At 40.4% G+C, this 27019-nt stretch overlaps 1 protein-coding gene across 4 annotated transcripts in view; it reads left to right on the top strand.

The window, feature by feature from the left end:
- Nucleotides 1-27019, top strand: part of LOC117289211 (zinc finger homeobox protein 3-like) — a 76742-nt gene that overhangs the window by 12136 nt on the left and 37587 nt on the right. For 2 of the 4 annotated variants that reach the window (XM_033770224.1, XM_033770225.1), the window contains exon 2: nucleotides 3430-3666. The gene's annotated coding sequence lies outside the window, so the exon portion shown is untranslated. Of the gene's footprint in view, nucleotides 1-3429; nucleotides 3667-12632; nucleotides 14504-21197; nucleotides 21247-27019 lie in introns of those variants that run through there. The other 2 variants (XM_033770226.1, XM_033770227.1) reach the window with 2 other exon arrangements.

Raw genomic sequence — 27019 nt, 5'->3', positions numbered from 1 at the left:
TCAGGTTAGAATAACAGTTTTCCGCCAACTTGTTAATCATATTCTGTGGTGTTGGGTTTCAGCTGTAGTCCCAGCCATCCCAGAGAGTACGCCTGCCAACAATTAGGTCATAGGTTTACCAATCAAAATTGCTCCAGTAAATGCGGGGGCGGGTTGAAGGGGTGGGGGGGGGGGGGAATGAAATCACAAGTCTTGTCACTTTTTTTTCTGATTCCAGTTTAATGAATCCGTCCATACCTTAGAGGTACCCAGGAGGAGTTGTTGTTTTGTGCCGTCCTCCAAGCTTGTGATTCAGCCATTACACCCTGTCCTTACTGACAACTCATACCTGTTACACCTTGGCTGTAAGATTGTGGACAAGCGTAGCCCGGGGGAACCACTCCAGCGATCCAACGTCTCAAACATTTCAGCCCATTGCAGCAGCATAGATAATAAGTGATCAGATTCGGATCTAAATTCTCAAGTGTTCCTTGCTCATGACAGTGAGAGAAGCCAAGGCGAGAAATAATGGAGTTAATCTTTTTCTTCCCCTAGCCTCGTTTCTTCTACTTTCTTTGTTCCCTTTTTTTTTTCTTTAAGCACATGGATATCGGTGTTTGAACTTTATGGCCTCGAGAGGTAGTCTCTTTTTTTTTCTTCTCTTATCATCTTCTTGTTGGTGTGGCTTGATGGCCAAGTGACAAAAGTATTAGTGGGAGTACCTGGTTTAGTGAACTTGATTGTCTGGAAGCTTTGATGTTTTTTTTGTGTGTGTACAACCCCTATCACCGAGTGAATCCGCTCAGCTCATTGCCCCAGAGGCATCAAGTGAGATGAAATAAATTTCCTTTTGCATCCAGCGTGTGTCACATATTTTTTGTTTTGTTTCTCTGCCCCTTGTTGCCCGGGCAGGGCCTGGAGGGCTGCGTCCGTTATTGTGTGCTGTTGCAACCTCAAAGCCATTTTCATCAGCCCTCAGTGTGTTTGTGTATCTCAACTAAGCATGAGGTTTTTTAGGGATTTTTATGTAACCACTGTCTTTATTATGACACAGCCCCGGGGGTGGGATCCGCAGTGCTAATGAAACAAATCCCCCCCCCCCCAAAAAAAAAAAAAGAAATTACGGTGGCTTCTATGATCCTCTAGGTCCGATTTTCCTTCTTATCTGTTACCTTTTGTTATCACCCCATCTATGGTTCTGAAAAGGTCGACCGTGTTACTTAAACCTAATTGGGTTCAATCAAACTCTCTCACTGAAACTTGTGGCGAAACATGTTGTTTACCAAATCTCTCTCCTGGTAATGAACTTAATTTTGCCATTTCATACCTGGATTCTAATTGAATACAGTTGGTGTATTCCCCCTGGGACACTCCCCCAGACCCCGCCCAATTAAAAGGGGAAGTCGTAGCGCTGGGGTAAGGGGGTCTCACAGGAAGGGAGCACAGTGCCAGGCAGGCTCTGATTATATGCGTCAGGTGGGACACCTGTCTTGCAAGAATTGCCCCTGAAAGTATGCAGAGGTAGAGATAGTGTGTTGCCAAGCTGTAAATAGTTGATGCTCATGACAGCATTTCAGTACTAGTGTAAACCCCTGAGCTGATGGGGGGGGGGGGGTAGTTACCTCTCCGAGAAAGGAGTTGAGGGCAGCCTGTTGTATTTTAGACTATTCAGTTCCGGGTGAGAGTTAATACCTTACCGGAAGTCTAGACAACTTAGGACTTAAAACTAGTTCAAGGATAGAGGTTTTGATATGGTTGCTTGGAGTCACTCAGTGAAAATTGTTCAGCTGAAGAAGGCAGCGAGTGCTAAGTATAATGGGGAGGGAGAGAGTTTGGAAAAAGTGCGATTGTAAATCTACAATTTGTGATCATAGTGCAACCGAACTTGTTGTTTTGTTTTTCTCTTCAATGATGCTATGAAATCATAAAATTGTGACAGCAACAGAAAGATCCTCTTATAAAGTGCTGCGAGAAAATGGATTTGAACCTGTCGTTAAGGGGGTTAATCTGCTTAATCGCCAACGAAAATGAGAGTAGTGCTTACACTATTGTATCTGCCCATAAAATATAGCGGGAGTTCTGTGTTTTTTTTCTTCATTTGCCTCTTGAGTCCAATAAAAAGGCAGTCATTTCTCATTTTCGCCCTAGTTTCCTCTTAAACCCGAGTGCTCGGACTATTAATTAAGGGGCAAGATTGCCTAACTACTGGCATCAAAGAATACACAAAAAATAATAGATAAAATTCTCGACCTTGAGTTCTTTCATTGAGAGCTCATATCCTGTGTAAATGGATATAGAATAGCTCCTAGATTCTACCATTAGAAATGAAAGGAGTGGGTGATTGTGTCTGGTGCTTGGGTTTTTTCACCGAGCAGCAAGTTATGCAGGGCAGTGACTGTTTAGCAGCAAATTGATAGTTCTATAGACCGTTATCATGTTGCCTTCATCTTGGTCATGATCCTCGCAGCGAATAACAATAATGAATGGTAGTAATCATTTAGTAAAACAGAACCAGACTATTTTGTTTTTCCTGCCTCGGTTTAGTACTATTGATATCAATGGAAAAAATTCAAAGATGGCTGCACCATGATAAAGGTCTAATAGAGTCTATCTTTTGTAGATTTTACCTTCTCTACCTCCATGATTTTACCAAAACGTGTTGTGTCATATCCCCCCTTCACGCGTTTGTACTTAGACAAAGCGATATATATATGTGTAACAATTTTTCTATGAAAGAGGCAATTCATTTGGAAATTGAGGTAACTTTTGAGATGATTGGAGACTCTTCCATGGGAGGACAAAGATCGGAACGAGTCATGGATGGATAGTGTTTTAGACAATACGGCGCCCAAGTTATTAAACCCAAGTTCCGGTTGAACATTGCCATTTAAGTTGTACTAAAAACACATTTTCCCTTCTGATGATGACCATCTTTGTCCAAGCGTTTGTCATTCCCCCACATTCTATGTATTCATATTTTACTCTTTTTCCTGTGACAAATCATTTGCAGGCGTTTATTTTTAGTCTCTTTTTTTCCCCCCTCCATTTTTTTGATTATAGTTTCTTGTGAAGAGAATCTGGCCATGTCTCGCGGGAGTCAAATTTCTTGTAGCAATGATTTGGTACCCTGGTTACATTACCTCTTGTAATTATACATGTAGAGACAGTGAACATTGGGGCCTGTAACTCATCTGAAATCTCGACCTCTCTTAAATTGCTAATGACAGGGCGGCTAATCCAATGGTGGGAAAGTCCTGGCTCCATGGCCGGCCCCTGGAATGCCATGAGGATCAAAAGAGGAGAGGAACAAAACAAAAAGAGGGTGGAATTGAAAAGGCAACAATGCTTATAGCAGCTTAACAGGTCTCCATGGTCCCCCCGGGCTGGCTTAATAATCCCCTTTCTCTGTTTTCAGTGAGGCTAATTCCTCTTTGTCTTTGTTCTTAACAGAATTCCTAAACGAGGGGTGAAGTGTGCACACGGATTAAGACTGCATTCTGATGCATGCAGTGGAGGAGAACCCTGAGAAACGAAGAGAGAGTTAGAGGAGAGAGTTGTCGTCGTCCGTCGTAGATGGTGTACCCCTCGCTAACGGGGTGTTGGTCTCCCACCTGGATTAATTGGTGTTTTCCCGCCGTCGTCCCGAAGACGGCTCGTCCTCTTTAGCATTAAGATACTCTACAAAAGGTATGTGCCAGCCTCATTTATGCATGCTGTTAATTGTGGACATTTCTGATTTGAGTTTTGTTTGGTGATTGTGGGAATATTTGCACTCTTTTCAGTACTCCACTGGAATTAAAAGAGATTATGCTGATACAGTTAGGTCGAAGAATGCTCAAAGTGAGAGTTGTGTGTATTGATTGGTGGTATTTTTAGAGGATTTGCTTTTAGGGAAAGTTGATGAAAACGCTGCATGGTCAGTGAGCTTTCCAAAGTACAGTTTGCAGTAGTTGTACATCAAATTTTTCTCCAGGAAAAAGCTGAATTTTCATGTTAGTTATGCCTCTCTTATAAATGTAGTGCACTATTCATTTCAGGGCGATAGCCAAGAAAAGTCATTTGTGAGTTGCCCCACTTTAATTTAGTTTCACAACCTAGTATAGGCCATCAGCGATTAGCTGTTGAGATCTACAGCCATTTTCAACAAACACCAGATAATGCGTAGTGACATCTTTTTTGTTATTACAAAGTAAAACTTTCCCTCCCCATACCATGATTTTGTGTAATCGTACCAACACTCTCTGAACCTTCTCTTAATTCCCCCCTGGCCCGCCTTCGTCTCTCTCCCCAAATTATAAGTAGGTCTACATCGCCCTTGACCCTATTCCAATTTCCAAGAGATAAACACATTCCTGCAAAACAAACCAAACTCCTAATAATTATGGTGTGCATGGGTGTGTGTGTGTCTGTGCGAGGGGCCCGGGTCCCTGGCCCTGCAGCGAGCATTGTTTTCAATCCCAAGCAGCCACCACCAATTAAGCTGTGCCTCAGTGGTGTAATTGTCTCCTGGCTAACCAACCAACCAACCAACCACCAGGCAATCACTGTACCACAGGCTTGTCTTTGAACTTTTTTTTTTTATTTCATTATATTCTAACTCTCCCGGTCTTTGGGCATACCAGGCCCGGGTGCTGAATGGGTTTTTCCAGCTCATTAAACCGGCCATTCAAACAGCTGGTGACTTTGAATCCTGCGAGTAAGTCATAAGGGACCTTCAGTGTTTCTACTTCATAGTAGTTGTATAAGCATCTGCTTCTACTGTTTAGTCATGGAGGACGGACAAGTTGCCGATTTTCTCACTCTCGTCTTCGTCTTGTAAAAGGGGGAAGTTGTTCGGTCTGTGTCTGGGTGTAGAGATTAAATGAGTAAGTGATATATTAGGACAGTCATAACAGGGTCGGTTTCATTTTGTGGAAACTGCTGTAGCGATAGGGGTTTATAAGCCACAATGAAGCAATGACATTGATTAAACAAAAGTGTTTCTGTGCTGATTTAGCTTGTGCTGTTCTTGTTCCAGGGGGTGTGCAGTGGAGGTTTGTTTTCTCTCTGCTTTATCAAAGGTAATAGGGGTGTATTGATAGACACACCAAACAGTGTGGACGCACACTCGCGCACACCAAAGGCTTACAAGGTCAAGCTTGCTGCTATTTAACAACCTGGGTATATTTGTTTCATTGTGGGGCCGCTTTTTACTGGTGGTGCCTTTGTGGACCGGTGGCCCCTTCATTGTCTTTCTGTTGGTGGGGAGCCAATGAGGATCAACCAAGCGTACCTGCATGGAGTAATAGCCCCATTGTGTGGTTCCAATCACAGTTCACAATTCACTGGTTGTGATTCAAGGGAGCTAGCTATACATTAATTCAAAGTGCTCTTTAATCAAACAGGTTCTTCTTCCCCAACCCCCCCCTCTCTCTCTCCCTACTTTCTTTTTGTGTGGACTTTTTTTGTTCATTTGCTTTACAGCGTAACATTAAATTGTTCAGATGTTTTTTTGGATGTCTCTACGATTGATTACCTTGTCAGAAGATTGTAAAAGGAAATGGTTGGATCTAAATTGCCTCGTGACTATATAAGTAGTTTACTCCTCATTTGAATAGATTGTATTGTTATGCATTTTTTTCGCTGATCCTCAGTCAGTTGTGGTTATTCCTACTGCAAGTTCATTAAAAAAAATTGAAAACTCACAGCTAAACCCAAATTTGAAAGAAAAAATACAAAAGGTCGCAGGGTTTGTACTCAACATTTTTTCTAATTGATCTAAGTTTGTTACAAAACCAAGATAATTTTGTTTTGTTTTTGTTTTTTTACATTTTTAAATGTTTTTATTTGAATGGAGTAAGGTCATCTTAAAAGAAAGACCGTCACACAAGTCTAGTCTTGAGCTTCAGTGTGATTTTTGTCTCCTGCCTCAACTTTAAAATCTCAGTAGATAACACTGAGTCGCCCTGAACATAAAAACACTCCAAATTAAGATGATGAAGCTCTTTATCATCTAACAAGTTAATTACGGAAATGTCATCGCACAGATACAGGAACTTTGCCTATGATTCAGCCGAGTCCGGGAAGGGGGGGGGGAGGGGTGTTAGGTCCCCCTCAAGGAGGGCTGAAGACAATGCCCCTGTACCTTACCCAAGCTGACTGAGCTGTCGCTAAAGACCTGTTGAATTGGAGAAGGGGATGTCCAGGTGTCCTTAAACTTCTGCATAGTGCATTGCCCTACAAGGCTGAGTAGTGGTCAGAGAGGGGGGAGGTTGCTTAGGTGAGAGTAGGAGACGTAGTTATCTGTCTGAACAGCCTGAAATGGGGTCAAAGCTGGGGGTTTGATGAGCAAGGCTTGTTTGGGTTTGGAGCACTGGGAATGCCTGATCTAATTATTTATACACTCCCGAGTGAAGAACAAGGATGTACTCAGCACTTTAGCGAGTTAATCTTGTTAACTCGTTTTGGTCGGAGAGGGGGTCTGGGGGTCTGAGAAAAAGGCGTATTTTATATTAATCATCAATTCATTGTACGGTTGTGTCGAGGAATTGACAGTTTTTGTGTAGAGTATTGCCGAGTCATTTACTGCGAGAGTCATTTACTGCGGATATACATGTTAAAGAATTAAAAAGCTGTGATTTTAATCCCAATTCCCAGCACAGACCGATGTGCGATGTAGAAAGTAAATAATAGTGGGTAGGGGGGAAAGCAAAAGGCTTGGTGAGTAAGACGACATGTGGCCCTCTTCAAAAATCTGGGTGGTACTGTAAAACAAACAAAAATGTGTCTTGTATTTTGTACTGATAAAAAAGGGGGTAATGAAAACTTTGGTCATGCATGTAAAATGTGCATCTTGTTTTCTAGTTCGCTGGGAGAAAAAGAAGAGAGAGAAAAGTAGGTGGGGGAACATGCCACCCCTTTTTGCCCTCTCCCGGATTCCGTTAATGGGATTTATATACATTGGGGGCAGTGATATACCTCCCAAACCCCGTCCTGATTTCCTTTTGGAAGAAGAGAAAACACATGAACCGGGTATGTTGTACGTGCAGCCAGAGGCTGTATCTGGCGCAGGCACGTCCATGTTACCCCCTCCTTCCCTCCCTCTCCTTGGCCATAATTTGGGGGTGCTTAGGCTCTGGGAGTACAGGAACAGACAGTTCATGATGTAACTGTTGACAGGATTGGCCAGTGCATATGTTATCCCTCCACTCTGTGAAAAGGTTAATACTAATCCATATTTCTCCAACATGTGTCCTTACCCTGGCCATTAAATGCCACTGACATTTTAATTCACGGCGGAACTTGTGAACCTTTGAACTCCAACTGTTCTGCTCCCCTTCTTTTTTTCCCTCCTTTTTTATTCTTTTTGTGTCTTTTTTTTTCTTCGCTCGTCTTAATTGGTGAATCATCAGCAACTCGCTCTCAACACTTCATATTGTTTTCACATGCATATTGATTTTGTCCAGCCGCTGCTTGGCGTGGCTAGCTGCCCTGTTCTGAACAACACTTCAAGTTTTGTAGGCGATTATGCGCGCGGATATGTTTTATCTCTGTCTGATACTGTTTAGGACCTCAGTCTGGTGCCATGATGCAAGCCAGAGAGGAGCGACAGGTCATGGTACCCTACTTCAGAGTCGTAGGAACTGGTCACCTCTTTGATTCAGTTTTCCAGATCAGCGTAGCTATAAGAGGGCGTGTTCGCCATTCGTAATTAACACAATTAAAGAAACAGATCATCAAGTGTTGAGAATCTAAAATAGAACATTAATCGCTGATTCATTTGCGTTGTTTAATTTATCAGCTGTTTTTGGAAAGTTTTATATGTTCCAACCCAATGAATTAGTGTGTGGGAAAGTGCTAAATTTTACGTCAAGAAGAGAGGTGATCAGTTTATTCAATGTTTTTTTCTGTTTCAGTTCTTTGTTTATAGGTGGTATTATTAAATTTGTATTGTTTTTATGTACTTGATTAATCTTTTTATATTTAGTTATTTTTAAAACGAAAGACAGGCTAAATTCATGCAGACTATTGTGGTTTTTTTTAGAAGAAAAAAAAAAACATGTGCACAGTTTAAATTGATGGATTGGTTCTCTTGATGTCTTATGTAGGGGGGGGGGAGATATCCACAAATATCTTGGCAAGTCTCGGCCCTTGGAGTCCAAGCGACTGAGAGGGCAGTGTTTCTCTCTCCTGGCAAATCCCTAGGATGTGATCATATTGTGGCCGTTTTGTCGGCGCTGACATTCAACTAAAAGCCCATCATCTGATAAGGACTTAAAAAACAATTAATAAATTAAATGCCCTGTCTTAACTTGGGAATCCAGTACTTTATTTGATGTGAGAGCTTTTTTATTGCCTATTCATCTTCTTCATTTATGGACAGCGTCAACGATGCGTCCTGATAATATGTTTACCGAAATTGTTCCAGATTCTGGCCTGCTGTAATTAAGTGAAGTGAGGATAGATTGATGTTAGGGAGAGAAAATGAAAGGTAGGCCAAAGGATTTCAAGAGAAAAGGAACACAAAAAAAAAACCCCAGTTTTAATGAGTTTATTGCACTTGATGTAGACCACCCAGAAATTGGGAAAAAAATTGGCCCATGGAGAGTGTCACCCTAAACAATGAGCAGCCCCGCTTCGTGCCTCCTTAAGTTAGGTTAGTCCCCTCCTTTTAAAGGGGTGGTAATGTTGATTTATCAGAGCGCACATCTTGCAATGAAATTTCATCAATCTGTGAAACTTTATCAACAATTTAAGCTCACATGTTGAGAAACTAAATAAAAACAGTCTTTCTGCCCCCCCCCCACATAAACTTTTACTTTGAACACACACTCACTGCCCTTTTTCCACTTTATTTAGATTGTTTTTCTTTCTTTTTTTCTTTTTTCATTTTCATTTTTCAATTCATGTTTGCTATTGTCTATCTTCAATTAATGAGTTGTCAGTGTTCATACACTGTTGTTTTTTGTGCCTTTTTAGCTGTCCCGATTTATTATCTTTCAGAAGAGTTTTCATATTAAATCAGCAGTGGCTGTATCAGTTACCCTCAGTAATGATGGCCGTAATATAAATATTAGAAAACAAATGAAAATGACTCATGCATTTGTACCAATTTGACATCAAGAAAGGCTCACCGCCGTGTACAAATTGAGAACAACCTCCGAACAGGGGATTTTTCATTTTGATCCAGTCCGATGGTGTTACCGTCCCTTTAAGCCCGCACGGCTCTCTCTTGGGGAAATTTTCCCACAAAGGATGCTGGCTTCAAATAAATAAAGACAAAGTGGGGAGATTAACTGAGGTCAACCATGACATTTCGGGTCATACTTGGGTAGTTTATGTTAACTTACTTAAACCATTACTAATCTGTACCAGTTGTTGGTAATGAAAGATGGTGAAATATATACAAGCATGCATGGCACACTAACAGTTGTTGACTAGTTATATTTCGTGAGATAAATAGGTATTTTTTAAAAAGGGCTGTAAACTTAACAGATGTAGCAAAAGTGCTAGAAACCTGTATTTCTGTGCCATGTTGATCATGGATTTTTTTTCTGTTTGATTTTGAGCTGTCTGTACTGTGCTCGAATCCTTTGTTCATACACAAAGATCAAAAGTCAACAACAGCACTGCTAAAAGAATTTATGTCCCCACAAATTTGAATAAATGCCAAAGAAACAATGAACTGCGTGATTGTATTGACGATCTTCAGATGATTAAGACAAACTGCTTCAGTGAATTATCCAAACAGAACTTACGGAAAGTTTTTTTGTTTTCAGCTATGATTCAACCTTTTCATGCTGTCTGGTTATTATTCATCAACCTTGCAAGGAACTTTTGCTTTGCATTATTTGCTTTATAATCGCCCTGACTTAAGACTGGGGATTGTGTGTCTAACAAACTCATCATTAGTCAGAATTGGGGGACGTTAATTCGTTGGATTGTAAGTTGGATCTTTGTGTCATCGTTGCTTTGTTTTTAATTTGTTGGCGCTGAGTGTTAACAATCGAGTGTGTAGTTTACAAGAACAATGATCAGTAACTGACGTGGAGTAGCTTTTGGAAATCACCACTTGGGTTGGAGGATGACACCATTTATGCAAATGATGTATCCGGAACAAAAATTTTTTAAATGTTGTTGTTTACGTTTGAAGATCTGTTTGCCATTTATTTCAACAAAAAACAGACGATATAACTCAATTTTGTGGCAGAGAAAAAGCTTTTTTTTCAACTGGCATAGAATTAGTTAAAAAGTATACAAATTTTTCATATCTGTTAAATTTTATGGATTGAAAGTGTGCTGAGTATTTTGTTAAAGAAAGTTGATCATCTCTTTAATGGATTTCTGTAGGTGAAAACAAGTGTAAATGCTTCACTCTCCTTCTCCAGTCTTAATGTTTTCTTTATCCATAAGTTTATCGTTAGCAGAGGCGACCATGATTTATCATTTGTCAAGTATTTTTTCTTAATTATCCAGGAAACATATTCAGCTCTATACGCTCTGATAGAGGCGTCAGCGAGTTTGAATTAATCCATTAATTATTTAGTTATCCCAGGCATATACTCATTACAATTAGGCCCTGGGTAAATATTCCATGGACCCTTCTCACTCACTTTTTTAATTTAGATAATTACACTTGCGTATCTTGAGTGTGTACGCATGTGTGTGTGTTTGAGGACAGTTTTTTTTTCTTTTTTCTCCATGCTTTTTTTTCTTTTTCTTCTCTCGCTGTAGTCATGTGACACACTGAGCCAACAAGCGTTGGGGTCCGAAGAGTGAGGGGCTTGATCACTGTGAGAGAAGGGCAAACAAAGAAACAAGGAAAGTGGGTCAATGTAATCAAGTAGGTTAATGGGGCGACCCGTTAATGACTTACCAGTGGGTGTAGCGAGGGCCCAGGTTTGGCACCTGCAAATCAGTTAAATGGCTTCATGTCATTGCGCTGGCTAATGTGCTGTTCAATAATGTTGACGCCTGTGTGGAAGTATGCGACTGTATAATGGAACAGTAGCGAGTTTACTCTCTGGTGCGGGATCATAGACCCCTGCTCTACACCAGTAGAGCGTGTCCGTCCGCAGTTGAATGTCTTCTCCTTCCAGAGGAAGGTCTGCATTCATCAAGAATTTCACTTGACATTTTTGGTTTGGATAACAAATGGGGGAATTTCCACCGCAAGTAATGGACCTTTATCATGGTGCGGCCATCTTGATTTTCTTCCATTCAAATCAATGTTACCAAACCGAGGCTTGAAGGAGAAATAGTCTGGTTCTGTTTGGATAGTTGCATGTTCGAATTTAATTACTATTACTCGATACAAGGAACATGACCAAGATGATGGAAGTATGATAATGTTCTTTGGAGCTTAATAATAATAGTGTGCCCATTTTGAGTTTATGGTTAGTTTGAACATATAAATTTAATCCTACCCTTCTTAAAAAACATTTTTGAGGAAAGGGTCACTAAAGGATGGATGATTCTACCTAATCATTTAGATGAAATATTGAACTCAATTGAATTGAACTCAACAGATCAATATTCTTGATTCGACTGCATACACAGTCGAATAAACCTAACCCTGAATATATAAAATGATTAATAATAAGTGTTTAGGGATTAACATAAATTGTTCACTGAATCTTCTATGTCATTGAGTAGTTGTGTAAACCTGTTTGTTTGTATGCCTATTTGTTTGTGATTCTCTTAAAGTATGTGGCACAATTGCCACATGGAATAAGTTTTCAATCCGGGTGTTTGGTACATGGATACACTGCTGCAGGATCCGTGAACTGTCTCTTCGTCAAAACAGGGTAGCTATCGTCCAGTTAATTTGATGATCTTAAAATGCAGTAACGTCTATAACATGTCAAGTCCTTCCTTTAAGATTGATGTCATAAAGTTGTGAGGGATCGGTCCGCGCAGTATTTGATGTAATCAGTTTGGATGTTTTGGCTTGTCAGGAACAGATGAGGAGGAAGAAAAAGTAGAGAAGAAACCAATATGTTGGCAAGTGGTTAATACGAAGAGGAAAAGGGACAGGATTGCTCTATGCTACCCGCCTGGGGTAATTTGTACAGACTGTAACACTAATTTCCACTCCCTCTAATTTGCAATTTTCCCCCCTATCATTTTTTGTGTGTCCCCCCTTCTCCTCTTCTATATCACAGTGGCTGGATGTCTAGATGGGGGACCCCATGACCTGTGCTAACCTAGATTCGGGGTGACAGTTTGCAGTCCTTTTCCTGTTGTTGCCTGTGAGTTGGCACAATTAGATTAAGGGCATGTCTAGGGGGGGTGCTTGATCGGAATATACACACACACATATAACCGACTGGCTGTTGGGGTGTCTTTAGGACAATGCGAGTATCGATCACGGTTTAGGCATGTGGGTTTCTTTTCTTGGTTTGGGTTCTTCTCTTTGAAAATAGTAGCAGCTGAAAGGTTGGGTTTCCTGCAGAGTCAATGCTCGGTGTCAAGAAAATTATTGAGACATCTGGCAACAAAGCCATCCTTGCCGTGTTGATTTGAACTTGAGTGTCAGCTTGTCTTTGGGGTTGTTGTTGTTGTTTTTTTCTTCGTTTTTTTTCCTTCACATCCTCTTTCTCTCTTTTTCTCCTCTATAACAAAATTGTAAACCAAATAAACCAGTGACTTTTTGTTCACCCCAAAATTGGTTTATATTAATTATTTGATGAAAGAGATAAATGTTGAGTGTTTGGTTATATAATCTTTTTGTTGTTGTGCGAATTAAAAAGTTAACAGCCTTTTGACATAAGCAGAGCCTCTTTCAAGTTAGCCTTTGAGAAGACTCTGCTAGGGTTGAACCGTAAGCCCATTAACTTTTCCCCCACCATCTACACCATAGTAAGCAGTTTGCAATACCTAATTTGCTCCTTTTTACACCTTTTTTTCCCCTTTAACAATTTGTTTTTTATTAAGGTAAAACAAATCTGTCATATTATGAAATGACTTTATGGAAGGAAAACATATTTTTGAAGAAATTCTGTATAATTGGTTTTGATACAAAACAACATTGTCAAAAACAATTCTTGAAGACTATTTTGTTTGCCCTTCCTTAACCTTAGTTAATTACAAGACTCAGGGTTTTTGAGGCAACCCTGAAGTAAAACCTCTGTACAGAATTATCATTTTCAAACTGTGTACCAATAATCAAATTATAATCTGGGTTAACGCAAAGAGAGACCAGCTGTTACCTTGTAAATTCTCAAAAAATGATTTCGAGCTTTTTTTGAAAGAGATCTTATGTGGCTGTCAGGCCCTGACAAATTTATGCCATACTAAATTGGCGACAGAAGTATAAACACTTTTTAAAAGACATTTCAGCTAAGCAAGCAAGAGGGCTAGTGAATATTTATCAGCCAGGCCTTGTCAATGGGAGAAGACATATGGAAGCAATAATGAAAGATTTTAATGTCATTTGGAGAAAATATGCAATCTCGAGTAGGGAGTTGATGAGGTAGCAACACATTACGCAGGTTTCGACCGCGTCTTTCTTGACCGGGCCGCGTCGTCAAGAGACTCTCTGGGGCTCACGATCTTAACGAGGATAGACGATGCCCATTTACAGGTCCGGTGAGTTTATTCCAGTGCATTCAGAGGTAGTCATAATCTGCTTTTCTCTTTTACTTGCCTCTTGCCTTTTTAGTAGATTCATCTCTCTGATTAGCAACATGTCAGGCATTGGGGCACTTGAGTCCCAGCGCTTAATGGAAACAATTATGCAAATGCATATTTCCATATCTGCGCATCACTGAACGCAAGTTGTTAGTCACCTTTTTTTTCTTCTTTTTTTTCTCTGTGGTTTGCTTTTTTTTTCTTATCGTGTTCTTTCCTTTCCTTCTTGACTCCCGCCCTTCTCTATCTCGCTCATTACTGGGCCAACGTCGCTGTCTTTACACGGCCTCTGAATTCCAGCGCTGCTAAGTGTACCCATTGCAATCACATGATATACCTGAGATTAGAACTCGATACCCAGCCTAGTATAAAACAGTACAAGTTGGTACTCAGGCGGGCCCGGCCAGCCAGGCTGTGCCTTTTTTTCCTTCCCCTAATGCCTTGCGTAGTTGATTGTGTAGATGAGTGGAAGTTGATCAGTGCTGGGGAGAAACTATTAGTCATTCGTGTCCACATGGGGTTTAATGACCCTATGACATTAGCAAGCCTGATCAGCCGCCTGCCAACATTAATTTCTTGTACCGAGGCTTGTGTATGCATTCATTTACTGGGGTCTCCAGTCAGTGCTTTGTATGAGTTGAGAGAGAGGGAGAGAAAGTGGAGGCTCTCCAGTTGAAATTACAGTGGCTTGGTCCATTTGAGCTGGTGACGGTCTCTGTGTGTGTACTGCACTCTGACATGCCAGGGGGAAGGAGTTGTTTTACCCTCAATGGTAACCTGTTGGGATGATAAAACCTGTTGGTCCTACAAACAATAGTCACTACTTGAGTTCCCACAGTCAATAGCAGATGGTCACTGGATGGTCACTCGGCAGCAGCACGGACACATGTCAGAGTTCAAAGGTCAATGTCAGGTAGGTACTGGTTTATTTAATTCGTTGGCATTCAGACCACAGTGCGGTGTTCAAATACTCCATGCTTGCCCTTTTGATAGGATGTTCCCACACTCGTGTGTATGAATTGGTTTATCAGGAAAAGCAGCCAAGCCTTTGTCGTTCGTGAATCAATCGGCTAGTGAGGCATGACTGGGGTAAACCCCACTACCCTGGAAGCACGCCACCACGCTGCAGCCTTGGCTGTTGAATGCAATGGCCATGGGACGGCAGTGCATAGTCAATGGGGCTGAGACTGACTAATGGTCATCTGTAGAGAGAGAGTTTGTCAAGGCAAGGTGGGGGTGGGTTACAACATTGTGACAGAGCCCTCATGTTTAGGGAACAGCGCCAAACATCACATTCTTTTCAGTCCTTAACGCTTTTCCTGTGGAGCAAACTGGGTTGCTTTATTAACAGATCAGATATTTTGATGGTTGTCTGGTGTGCAATCTATAAACCATATTGCACACAATATTTGTGGCACAGTTGTCTGTCGAACTGCTCTGTACATGTGATTATAGTATCATCATCAATCCTACTAAAGTAACAGGTTTATTCTCATGTCATGTTTGTTTGGGTTTTTGCCTTCCTTTTTCTGCCAATGCTGTCATCGACATGTAGCTGTACTGAACATGGTTACGTGTAGCACTTTTGAATTTCCATATGGGGATGATTTTGAAATGAAAATGGGTCATTGTTATCAATGACATGTCTTCTTATCAAACTCTTGTGAATCTTTGGATGAGTCCGCAATGATTCATTAAAAAAAAAAAAAAAAAACGACACTGAAACATCCGTCACCTTCTGACAGCAGTCTTCCTCTTCGGGGGAAAAAAAAAAGAAAAAGGGAAGAACAGAAAAAAAAGAAAACCACTTTGTTAAAAGTCAAGTAATTTGCCTGTAACGAGTTTCCCTCCCGGAAAGAACAACCTGACTTTTTAGCCTACTTGTGATGTCACTTGAAACTTACTCCAGAGCCTCTTCCTGTCCTGCCTCACCGAGCTTAGGCCGGTCTCTCTGCCTCTGGCTCTCGTAATTTCTTTTGTTGTGTTCATTCCATTTGCCGTAATCACCATGCCCATCCTTTTTTTCATATTTTTTGTCTTCGCCAAAATCTGTTCTGGAAAAAAAGATAGAATACATCTCTCAAGTGGCCGGGACGGCTAGCGGATAGGAACCCAATACTTGCATCGCTAGCTTACGGGGTATTCCCGTCTTCACTATAGTCACTAACGGGCATACCTGTACCAGCTTTGATTTATTTGTTTCATCCAGCTCTAATTCATCATTACTGGGGGTTGTTGCAGTCTCCCTCCGCAATCTCTGACAGTCAAGGTGGGATTGTAATCGGAGACTCCTTTACATATTTCTTGCCCTCGTGCCTCAACAATCGGGCATGCAATCTGGCCAGTGCGCATAAAATAACCTATCCCTCTTTGTTTTGATTTCGCCTAAATTGGATTGGGGAGGTGTCACTCACATCAGCAGCATATGGGATAATATCTCTAGAGTCCCCTGGCGCTCTGCTTGCCTGGAACAACCAGGGCAATAACCTGCCTCTGATGAAGAAAAGTTCAACCAACCTTCTTTTTTTTTTACCTCCCTTTTTTTTCTCACTCTGCGCTCCCTCCCTCCCTTCTTGTACTAAAGAAGACTGTCATTTGCATACCACTGCCTGTATTAACACCATGCCTCTAAGCCTTCACAAGGTCAGGTTGGAGAAAACCACATTATTATCAAAGCGGTCTACCAAGTAATGGAATGCTGCCTGGACTTGGGTTGTGGAGGATTGTTTTTTTATGTTTTTTTTCTTTTCCCGTCTTTCTTTAAATACAGGAAAGGATTTTGCCTGTAGTACAAAATGCAACAAGTCGTACGTCAATCAACTTTCTTCATGTGACGCCCAACTAATTTAAAATCAATGCTGAAGATAATTTGTTTTTTTACTTTTGGGCATTTTCTGTTTCGTCAAATGTATTTCCTGGTGGTTGTCTTGACAGTTAAGAAGTTTGTTCGCCATGGGTACAACCATATAAAAAATTCCCAAGAAGTTGGCCCTTCTTAAATGATACAATCAAATACAAAGATTTCAAAGCAAATACTTGTAAAGTTATCTACTTTGGATTGTCTGTTTTTTTTTTTTTTTTTTTTTTTTGATGAACTGCAGTTTTGCTGTTGAGAAGTTAAATCACAATATGAAATCTAAGCATTACATTTGTATTTTCTGTACCCCTGGCAGTAGGGGCAGCTTTTATGGCAATTTCATTTCTTTTGGTCTAGTTAGTTTTCTTGATTGTGGTAAAATATCACAACTTTTTGAGGAATGAACGTTTCCATCAAAAACTTCACAAAAGGAGTGGAGGAACACTCTGCTGCAGTTAATTGCCATTTTTTACAGAAACAATTCATGGTTTGTAAAAACTTAAAACACAACAGGGCCCAATTTCATGGCTCTGCTTACCGCAGAATTCTGCCCTTACGATCACGATTCCCTGCTTACGTGCAAGCGCCGAATTTCTGCGCTAGCCTAGTAAGCGTAGAATGCCTAGTAACGTGGAGTACGCATGCGCAGAAGCCAAAATTTGCCGCTAACCCGTGAAATACGCTTGCCGTAAGCAAAGAATCCCTGCTTCCGTAAGCGCCGATTCCTTGCTTACGGTAAGCAGAGCCATCAAAATTGGGCCCTGGTTGTCGCTCTTTGAGGAAGGCAAATTTCTTCTCTTCCAGTTAAGGCCCTAAATGACAGATCAAGAAGGGTGCCCAGATTCAAACAGGGTGGCTGACAGAAGCACCCAGACACCCCTCTGGCCATCACTCTAAGCTGGCTCAAATCTTCACATCTTACAACACATTTTGCTTTCCATTTAGACCAGTACATTAGAATTTGAACCACCACAGTACAAGTCTCCCTTTAAGTTTTGTTCTCCTTTTCTTTATTTGGGGAGGTAGTGTGATTCATGTCTCAAGCTTAGTCAAATCCAGTATCTTTTACCATGCCCGGCTGGGTTCATCACCCTGCGGAGGATTTGTGATCTGTCCTGACCCGAGATTTGTTCTAATTTCTTGCAAAAGTCTGCAATGAATCTGCTGAATTCGTGTAGTATACATAGAACCACTGATCATGATCAAGCCCCCCCCCTTGTGTTCATAAAGCACCTATCTCCTCTATTGTTTGTCATTGGATCTTGAGCGCTCAACAAAGCTTCATTTTGGGGGGTTAGAAGAAACAGGCAGATTAGAGATCTTTTAAGAACAAATTAATATGTCAAAGGTCAATTATAACAGTTTTGAACCAGGGATGATTTTAAAAACAAGTTGGAATTTTAAAAGAATCGCAAAAGAATATTTTTACTGAATAAGAAGTAAACTTATGGTGTAAGTTGATTCAGAATAGATCATAAGAACAATTTAAAAGGTCAAAGGTTATATAAAAGTTGTTGTTTTTTTGCCGTGGCTTGTTTTATTAACAAACAGAAAAATGAAAACTTTACTTACAAAGTTAATCATATAGGCCTATTGTGAAGTCACTTAGGCTGTGTCCGAAACGACGACTTCGGCTACAGCTACGTCTAGATCAGCGCGTCTACCAGTGTTGAAGAATAGGCAGACGCGGGCGATCTTAGCCGTAGCTGTAGCCGAAGTCGTCGTTTCAGACACGGCCTTAGTGTGAAACCATTGTGAAGCAGTTCCTATTGATGTTTTGGGGCTTGTTTTTACAGTTTAGAAATCTGGTTTTACCAGAAGTATTAAAGTACACCGGAATTTTTGTGTGGGTGATTTGAGTTAATATATTTACACAGACACTAAAAGAAAAGGTTAAGTTTTTTTTCCTCCTTCGTTTTTCTTTTTCTTTCGAGACTGTAGCAGTAGGGGGAAGCGGCTCAAGCTTGTGCAACACATGTCAGTAGTTGTTGAAATGCCACACATATCTAGGGCTACTCCTTCGGGACCATTAACCTATGCCAGGTTTCCTGATGATGCCCATTTATGGGCCAGTTTTAATTAGTGCGAGCCCCGCCAGGCCCATTGGATGGATTATTATGAAGCTGTTGACAGTTGCCATTAAGAAAAAGCAGATGGGGTCTGAAGTGAGTCTGGTCCCTCCAGAGGAGATGGGGTCAGGAAGGCACACTTGTCCCAAGGCACTCCCGTAGTCCCCAGCCCATATTGTTTCAAAAATATCTGGGTTCCTTACCTTTGGGTTCCTTAACTTGTCAAAAAGTCCTTATCACTGAAAATCTTCTTTTTGGACATAAAATGGCGTCATGAAGATAAAGAGTGGGTTTGTCTGTAAGGCGTAGCATGTTTTGAAGAGATTGGAAACAAACTTTTTAAGAAAGTCGTTGGTAATTAGGCATCTTATTGGTAGTTGAACCAAGGAAAACTCCAAAGTGCCTCGCACTGTAACCTACAGGGTTGAAGATGATAAAGAAATGTTTAGTTTTAGACACTAGCGCCGGCAAAGCTGGTTGCTGTGAATTTTAGATTCAAATCTGTTGTTTTTTGAGTAGTGATCTGTTCAATAAGTCCTGTTTGTTTTATTTGGGATGACTTTCAGTAGTAACCTCTAAGTCTGAGATATGATACCCCAGACAGTTCCTGAAGTTGAGGTAGCGAATTCCCCTTGGCGGTCAAGTGATTAGAAGGCAATGGGAGAGATCACTAGTTGCCCCGGGGCAACGGGAGTTATGCTGGGCGCCCTGGGGGAAACATCAGCAACATGTTTCAATTTTGAATCCGCAAGTCATGTTTTGTGACGTGTTTAAGGGAAAAAAAGGAAATTTATTCAGACTGCTGAAACTAATCATGGGTCAGTTATTTCTTGCTACCTTAAGTTGGATAAACAAGACAAACAAACGAACAATCAATCAATCAAACAAACAAACAGTGGATTCAAGTTGGCTTCGTGGTTTATGCCCCCACCTTTCAATTCTGTTAGTTTTGTTGACATTTCAACATTAGATCATCTTTTCTGCTAATCTGGTATCTTCAGGCCAAGTACAAATAATTACTAACCCCCCCCCAAAAAAAAAAACAATTTTTTTTTATTTAAACAATATATATATATAAAAACTGGATAAACCCCCATCTGAGTTTGTTCTTATTCTTTCGGCTGTTTCCAACATTTTACAGACATCATTGTTAGGCGTAGACACTTCATTATTGAATTAAAAAACACCCACGATTGTCTGCATTCTCTCATGAGATGTAGTAAGTCTTATCATAATGTAGACTAATATCTACTTCACTCACTACCTGTAGGCCTAAACAACTACAATGACAACAGTATTCTATAAGTGAAAAGTTCAGCTTCATCAAACCCCCATCCAACCCCCACCCCAACCATGATAACATGTATTTATTTAAAGTATTTTGTTGCACAATATTCAGGATCTTATAGGACGTTTTTAAAGGATTGTGATGGGCTTTGTGGTGTTTCTTAAATTCTTGCGTTTCCTTCTGAGAAATCAAGAATTTCATTATTAGGAGGGTCATCAATATGGCGATCATCTTCATTATATGCAGTTTCAGGCCGCGTAGAACTTTTGAAAGTGATGTAAGACACAGGAAGAAACGCGATGTTGAAAACAAATTATGAACTCATTTCTCTCTGGATTTTCCCGTTGTAACTTTCACACCGTACTCTTGAATAATGTTTTTATTTTTTTAATATTTCAAACAATGATGAGTGGAATTTCATTTTCCGGACATTTCTTCTGATTGGGAACTTGTTTAAGTCATTTCACCTTGATTATATAGGCCTACTGGTGTCTTGAAGAAAAAAATGGATTTCTTCGTTCAAATGAAGAGGCTTTGTTTGTCTGCGGAAAACAATATTATATTACCCTTTTATAAAATATTGATTACCCTTTCGAACAAGGCAAAAGAAGAAAAGAGAAGAAACAAGCTCCTCAAGCCGAGAGAGAATCCACGGAGGACTTACATGTAGAATGGGCCGCTAATCTACCACTAAGTACTCGACGTCAGCAAAATATCCCCCACATCTCTTGGCGCTTAATTCCCCGTGATTATCATACACATATGTGGCACAAATGGCCTACTTCCTGCCAATTGACGAAACCAGGCCCAACAAAAGCTCAGCCATCCCCAATTAAAATCTGAATAATAAAAACTGAACAGCATCTGAAAGGCTGAGCGTGTGAGGGTAGTGTTTGGATATCTGCCGCGGGGCTCATCACACAAAGCACTCTTTTTCTCCAGTCCTCTCTTCTTCTTTCCCTTGATGAGTCAGCCAATGAAATGACCCATTAACACTCCACAAGATGTCGCAGGAACATGTCAAAATACGTTAACCGACCCTTCCATCCCTACACAAGTGCCATTCTTTTGGGAGACTTTTAATGGGGCAAGTGTAAAGCCTGCAACCATTAATTACACAGGATGTTTATTGTAATGCAATATTTGACAGCCGGCTGTGTATGATATTTTTTCCTAGGGTCAGGCAAGGTTAATAACGAGCCAGCTAGATTGTCCTGTGAACCGTAATAAAGCCAGCTAAATAATTGCGGCCTGAATAGAAGGAATCTGTGTTGTGTGTGAGCACAGTGGAACATGTTTATGATCATGTGGATACACCAAATCTCTTGTGTTCTGCTTTCTCGCCGAAAAATGACTGTGTGTAGTAACAGGGAAGTAGCCTGTCACCCTAAAAAGACTGTAAATTTATTTACTCTGGATGCCGGACACCAAAGTCTCCTCAGGTAAGTCTGCTCTGAATTGAATGTGAACATCGTGCACTACGAGTGTACCTACATGTTTGTTGTGTGACCAAGTGTGTAGTTGAGAGTCGAGGAAATTTGAATTTCATGGTTGAATTTATGTAATTAAGGCCCAGAGCAGTTTAACTTCTGTTGACTTCCAGTGTAGTGGCAAGACCCACATTCAAGGTTAGATGTGCAGTAATTATAAACGGTAAACTGAATTTGCAGGTGTACAACTTCTTGCCTGGGAAGTGTGTGACGTGTGGCATAGCTTGTGCAATGGGTTAATGCTTCCCCCCCCCTTCTCTCTTCTGACTAGTCATGTACTAGATGTTCAGTCAGGCTTTACATGTACATGCCATGCTGTGACTGGCCCCTCATGACTTGTCATTCTCCACCTCTCCCCTTGACATACATTCCACACATTTCACAGTGGTTGACCAGCACACAGTCTTGGGTAGTGTGTGACCTTAAGATGAGGTAATCAGAGCAGCCAAGTGCACAGGGAGCTGGTGACCTTAAGGTAGGGTCATCTGGCTGGTGGCCTGCATGTTGTTAAAGGTCTAGTCTGTCCACTAGTGGTTGTCTGTGGTTGACCATTGAGGTATTCCCCTTTGAGTCTGACTATATTTATAGTGTGTGGCTTCCAAGTCAGCCATCCTTAACTGCATTGGTAGAGCGTAGCCTACATGTACTTCGGATACCAGTATATATGTGTGAGTGAACTATACACAATTACAAAGACTGAACAATATTGAGGATTTAAAAAAACAATACTTCATGTTCAAATGAATACCAGCAAATTTGTATTGTAATTGTATTAAATATTGTACAAAAGGTTGAATTGACTCTGAGCAAAACATGTATAGTTGGTGTCTCAGTTGTCTATTTGAACGGGGTGTCGCTTGACAAAGACAAGAGAGTAAACTAGACTTAGCTGTGAGCTTGGTCTGTCTACACATGAGCGTTTGTTGGCCAGGGTCATGGCCGGGTTAATGGATAATCAGATAGGCAAGGTTTTTATAGCTCAGTGTGTCTGTGGCTCACTTCAGAACCCCACTGGAAATCCATTAGGTTAACACATGTCAGAGATCTACCCAGTGATTTGTGTATGCGAAAGTCATGGTCAGTGATGTTACATTAGGCTGGGCTGAAGCTGATAAAGTGTCAACTTACAAAATGATGTTCCTCAACTCTTTAACAAAAAAAAAATTAAAAAGAGGGGGGGGGGGGGGGCTGGGAGAAATCTTTACACTCATCTGTTAACAATCACTGTTTTTTTTTTTTTTTGCCTGTTTGCAACATTCCATGGAATCTTGACCCTGTCATTAGAAAGCTAGGGACTGTTAGCTTGTGAATGTTTACACTAGGGCACTGAATTACCCAATTGAGAAAAACTGGTGATGAGAATTAATGGATGGGGTTAGTTAGTATGGGATATATTTATAGCAGTGTGCCCAAGAGGGCGAGAGAGAGAGAGGTTGTCCTTAGTCCAGGGCACAACTTCATAGAGCTGTAATAAGCAGAAAACATTGCTGAACTATTTTTTACTTCACAGAAATGAGCAGGATACCAACGACAAATTGTAAATGTGAACTGGTATTTTGGCTGGTAACCTTATTCTGGTAAGCATAATTTTGTTATGCTTAGCTACTTTTTGTGCTTAAGCAGCTTGATGAAATTGGGCTCTGGTGGGAGACATTTTAAGGTTTTTGTTTTTGCTGTTGGGATGGTAAATGGGACAGACTTGTTCTCATCTGTGGTGATACTGATGAACATTGATGGGTGCGAGTGTCACATGTCATTTCTAGTCCCATTTTCATCGTCATTGCCAGGGATGGATGATGCGGAGTTGCTTAGTCATTATTGGCAAGTGGCATTAGGTTACTGGCACTTTGTACCAACTAGTCATTTGTTGAGTTTGTTTTACCCTGGTTCCCTGCTTATTAATCTGTTACTGAGCATAATTCTCTGTGCTACAATGCATGATGCCCTAGTGGTTGCTGATTAGAGTTGGCATGGGCCAGGTTTTTGCTGCAGGAATTTCTTTTGAAAGACTCAATCTTTTCTCTGAAACACGCTTTTACAAGGGCCTCCCCCAAGATGATGCAATTTTTGTTCTAACCGATGGCTGATTTTTTGTGTGATACCTAATATACCTTCACTTAATGCTAGTAACATTCTCAAATTGTTAGAAATATGTTTTAGAAATGATTTAGAAAAACATAATAGACCCATCATCTTCAAGTGTTAGTATTTGAAACACGTTAAAATGTGCTGGTACTAATTTGTGCAATGTCTCTTGTTTTGAGTAATTTTATGTTTTTTATACTCCAATTTTTGTTTTAATCACTCTGACTGAATGAATTTTTAAAGCCTGTCTATTGAAAAGTCAGCTTAATTTTATGTTTTGATGACCCATATTAAAATACATATTGACTGTGTCTGCATACTGTTTTATTGTACATGTACTACGACTGGTAGGCACGCATACCTAGTGAACTGGACTGAGTTGCGTCAAAACATTTGGGGCTGTGAGTCTCAAAGTGTTTCAAACGGTACTTTAAATATGCACTTACGCCAATTGAATGCAAAATGCAACAAATGCATGTTTTAACCTCAACTCAACTTTATGTCGTCTTTGATTTAACTTTTAGAAGGCGGAATTTGAAAACATTACGTCAAAACATTTGGGGCTGTGAGTCTCAGAGTGTTCCAAACTGTACTTGTAATATGCACATTACGTCATTTGCTGCAAAATGCAACAAATGCACCTTTATGTCGTATTGTTTTAGGCGGAATTTGAAAACAGTAATTTGTCAATAATATACTATATTCAGATTTGATGAAAGCAACCCATATGTACATTAAACAGCACTTAACTGCAACCAGTACACATTAACATAACCAGGAACATTCTCCTTTGTATAAACAATCCACCATTGTTTTGGGGGAATTCCTCTAAACCGACAACATTGGCGGAAACCAGCATCGGTAGGAGGAAATGCTTCTGGAATTTGCCATCAAACAGCAGTAATTAGCACTGAAATAAATAGGATGGTGTTTCTGTAGTTCTTTTTATCAATTGTAGCCTGGCAATGGCCCATTTCATTTTAGTTTTGATTGTTCTTTTGTCAATATAATGGCAAGGGTTTTGACATTTTGGCTTTAAGTTCTAGTAATCTGATTAATGTGGTAGCTTCCGTGCCCAATTTCATAGAGGTGCTTAAGTTAAGCACAGGATGTATCTTAGCACAACTAAATTATGTTTAGTAGAATAAGGTTACTGATGAAAATGCCATTTCATGTGTACTGGTTTCATGCTGAGCAAGGAATCGGTTTGCAATATTTACTGCTTAAACAGCTCTATGAAATACGTAGGACCATGGGCACAATATCAGTGAAAAGGTGGCTGTTCTTGGTCAAACGTTTTGTTCAAGGTGGCTTTAAAAAAAGTGTCATTATAGAGTCTTAAATTTGGCTTTTTGGAGTGTGCTGGTACCTTGTATTAACAAGTTATCTTTAGCAGTAGAGTGAACACTCAGACTCCTGAATAATATAGTTTGAATCGTGTGTAGTTGCTTGGACAATGTACAGGAAAACCTGAGAGAAAGTAGTCGAGCGATTAGGGGTTGATACGACACAGCAGGGGCGAGCGGGACTGAACAAACCCCAATGCCGGATCACCATTTGGAGAGAAAAAAAAAACCGACCACAGCTTCCTAAAAGCAGTTACATAGCATCTTGATAACTGAATGCAAAGTTATATATGCAAATTGGTTTCAGTGAATGAATGGCCATGCAGAGTTGCCAATACAATCAGGGGGATCAACTACCTATTGTGTGCTGGGGCAGTGTGAGTGAAAAGACATAGAATTGCTCAGCAGGTTACAGGAGTTTTTTTTTTTTTTTTTTTAATATGTCTGTCTGTACTTACATGTAGGCTAGGTTGAATTGCCCTCAAACTGCCATCAATCTGTTTTGTGTTCCATAACTCAACGGTTGTTGTAATCTTGTATGGAGCAGTGTGTGTGGAAACAACAGATTGGTTAGTGCATAGAGTCACTGGGGGTATACAGACACAATTCTGAGAGATAAACTTTTTCTGATTGTGTGCTAGCAATTGTCAGTTGGGCGAGGTTTCAATGAGGAGTGTCACGGTTGTTGGTTCCTATTACAATTTTAATTTTTTTTAATTTTTTTATTTTATATATAGATATTCTGTGATGTTGTCTTTTTGACATATTTTTCAACGATGTTTTCACCAAGGGTGAAACATGGCAACTATCATACCTTAGTCAACAACTCTTGATTGTGTTGTATTTGTGTAGGTTACATCACAAGTTACATACTGTACAAACAGACTGCACGTAGGTGGGCAGGGGAGTATACTATACACACTGGCCATTTTGTGATCGGACTTTCAACCTGTTACATTCACTCAGTAACTTTTTGGAGTTTTCCTCCACCGAGGGAATATTACTAGCATGCAAACAGATTCTTTTTAGAAAAGTCTTGATGGGTTTTGACGTTGAACAAGAAACTGAGGAATGTTTCCCCACTTCCAGGCGGAGCCGAACCGATTTAGCGTTTCCCTGTCAGGAAATGAACCCTAAGAGGTCCATGGATGGAAGCCTCTATTCCTGATGTCTACTTCAGTCCAATACGCCAAGCACCCAGAGTGATATTTCAGTTATCATTCCCAATGAAGCGTTCTTCTTGTTTATGCCATCGGAAGCTTGCAAGAATGTCACGTTACTTCAAACAGAGTCTACCTCTCCCTCTCATGTCGGTTTTCTTAATCCCAGACTCCTTCAGACGCTAATTCCTCATGAACATCCTGTTGTCTGAGAAGTGTCAAAAGGGCGCAAGCCTCACAACTTGAAACAGTTGTGCGTTTTTCAATAAGAATGCCCATATAGATTATGACACTATAATTTCCCCCGCGACGAAGTAAAGAACCATTTTTAGAATCTGCTGGTCGTTTGGACCTCCCACTCATTAAGGAGTTTGCAGATTTGAGATGAGATAATGGGATTAGATCAGATAGGAGATTAAGAGATTAATGAGCATCCCCTTGTCTTTTCTTATGCAAGGCTAGCGATCTTGAGGCTTAGGTGCGTGCTCAAAGCTGACAGTTCAGCGAACTGCTGTCAAAACTTTCATTAGAGCTTATTTCTTCTTGCCATGCCTATCACTTGATTTCCTTGGCAGGATTAGTCCTCTGAAGAAGAATTATCCTTTTGTAGTTTTCAACCTTTAGCCTTTTATTGGCAACAGATTTCATGACAAATAGTTTCAAGTTGAATTAAACAACAGTGGCTCTTTGAGATATATTTCAGAGTGAACTTTGGAGGACACTCACTAAGTTTTCTCTAGTTGAGTCGGGGAAAAGTTTCAGCAAGTGTCGTTGTCAAAGCTTACCCAGCTTGGGGCAAATCAAGAGGGTGAGAATTCATTAACTCTCTGTTTCAAAAATGAACTTATTCATATAAATTCTTTCATTTGATTCAGTTCTGCAAATGAACTGTTTATCCAGTAGATGTGTCAAATTAAAGCCGTGCTTTAAGCCGCCCTTAAAACAACAAGCTTCATAACGGTGCCTCTGTGTTTGAACAAACCCTGTGGTTTCATTATCCAGTTATCTCTGCCTACTTAATTGTTCCTTATCGAAAGCCCAACTGAGCTCTTAAATTACACAATCATGCAACAGCACCTTTGGAACCCTCCTAGTTTTTCGGTTGTTGTTTTCTCTCTCTCTCTCTCAGTTCTT

Source organism: Asterias rubens, chromosome 4 (genome assembly GCF_902459465.1).
Source record: "Asterias rubens chromosome 4, eAstRub1.3, whole genome shotgun sequence".
Lineage (NCBI taxonomy): Eukaryota > Metazoa > Echinodermata > Asteroidea > Forcipulatida > Asteriidae > Asterias > Asterias rubens.
The sequence above is the reverse complement of the archived record's forward strand: the minus strand, read 5'-3'. Positions and strand labels throughout refer to the sequence as shown.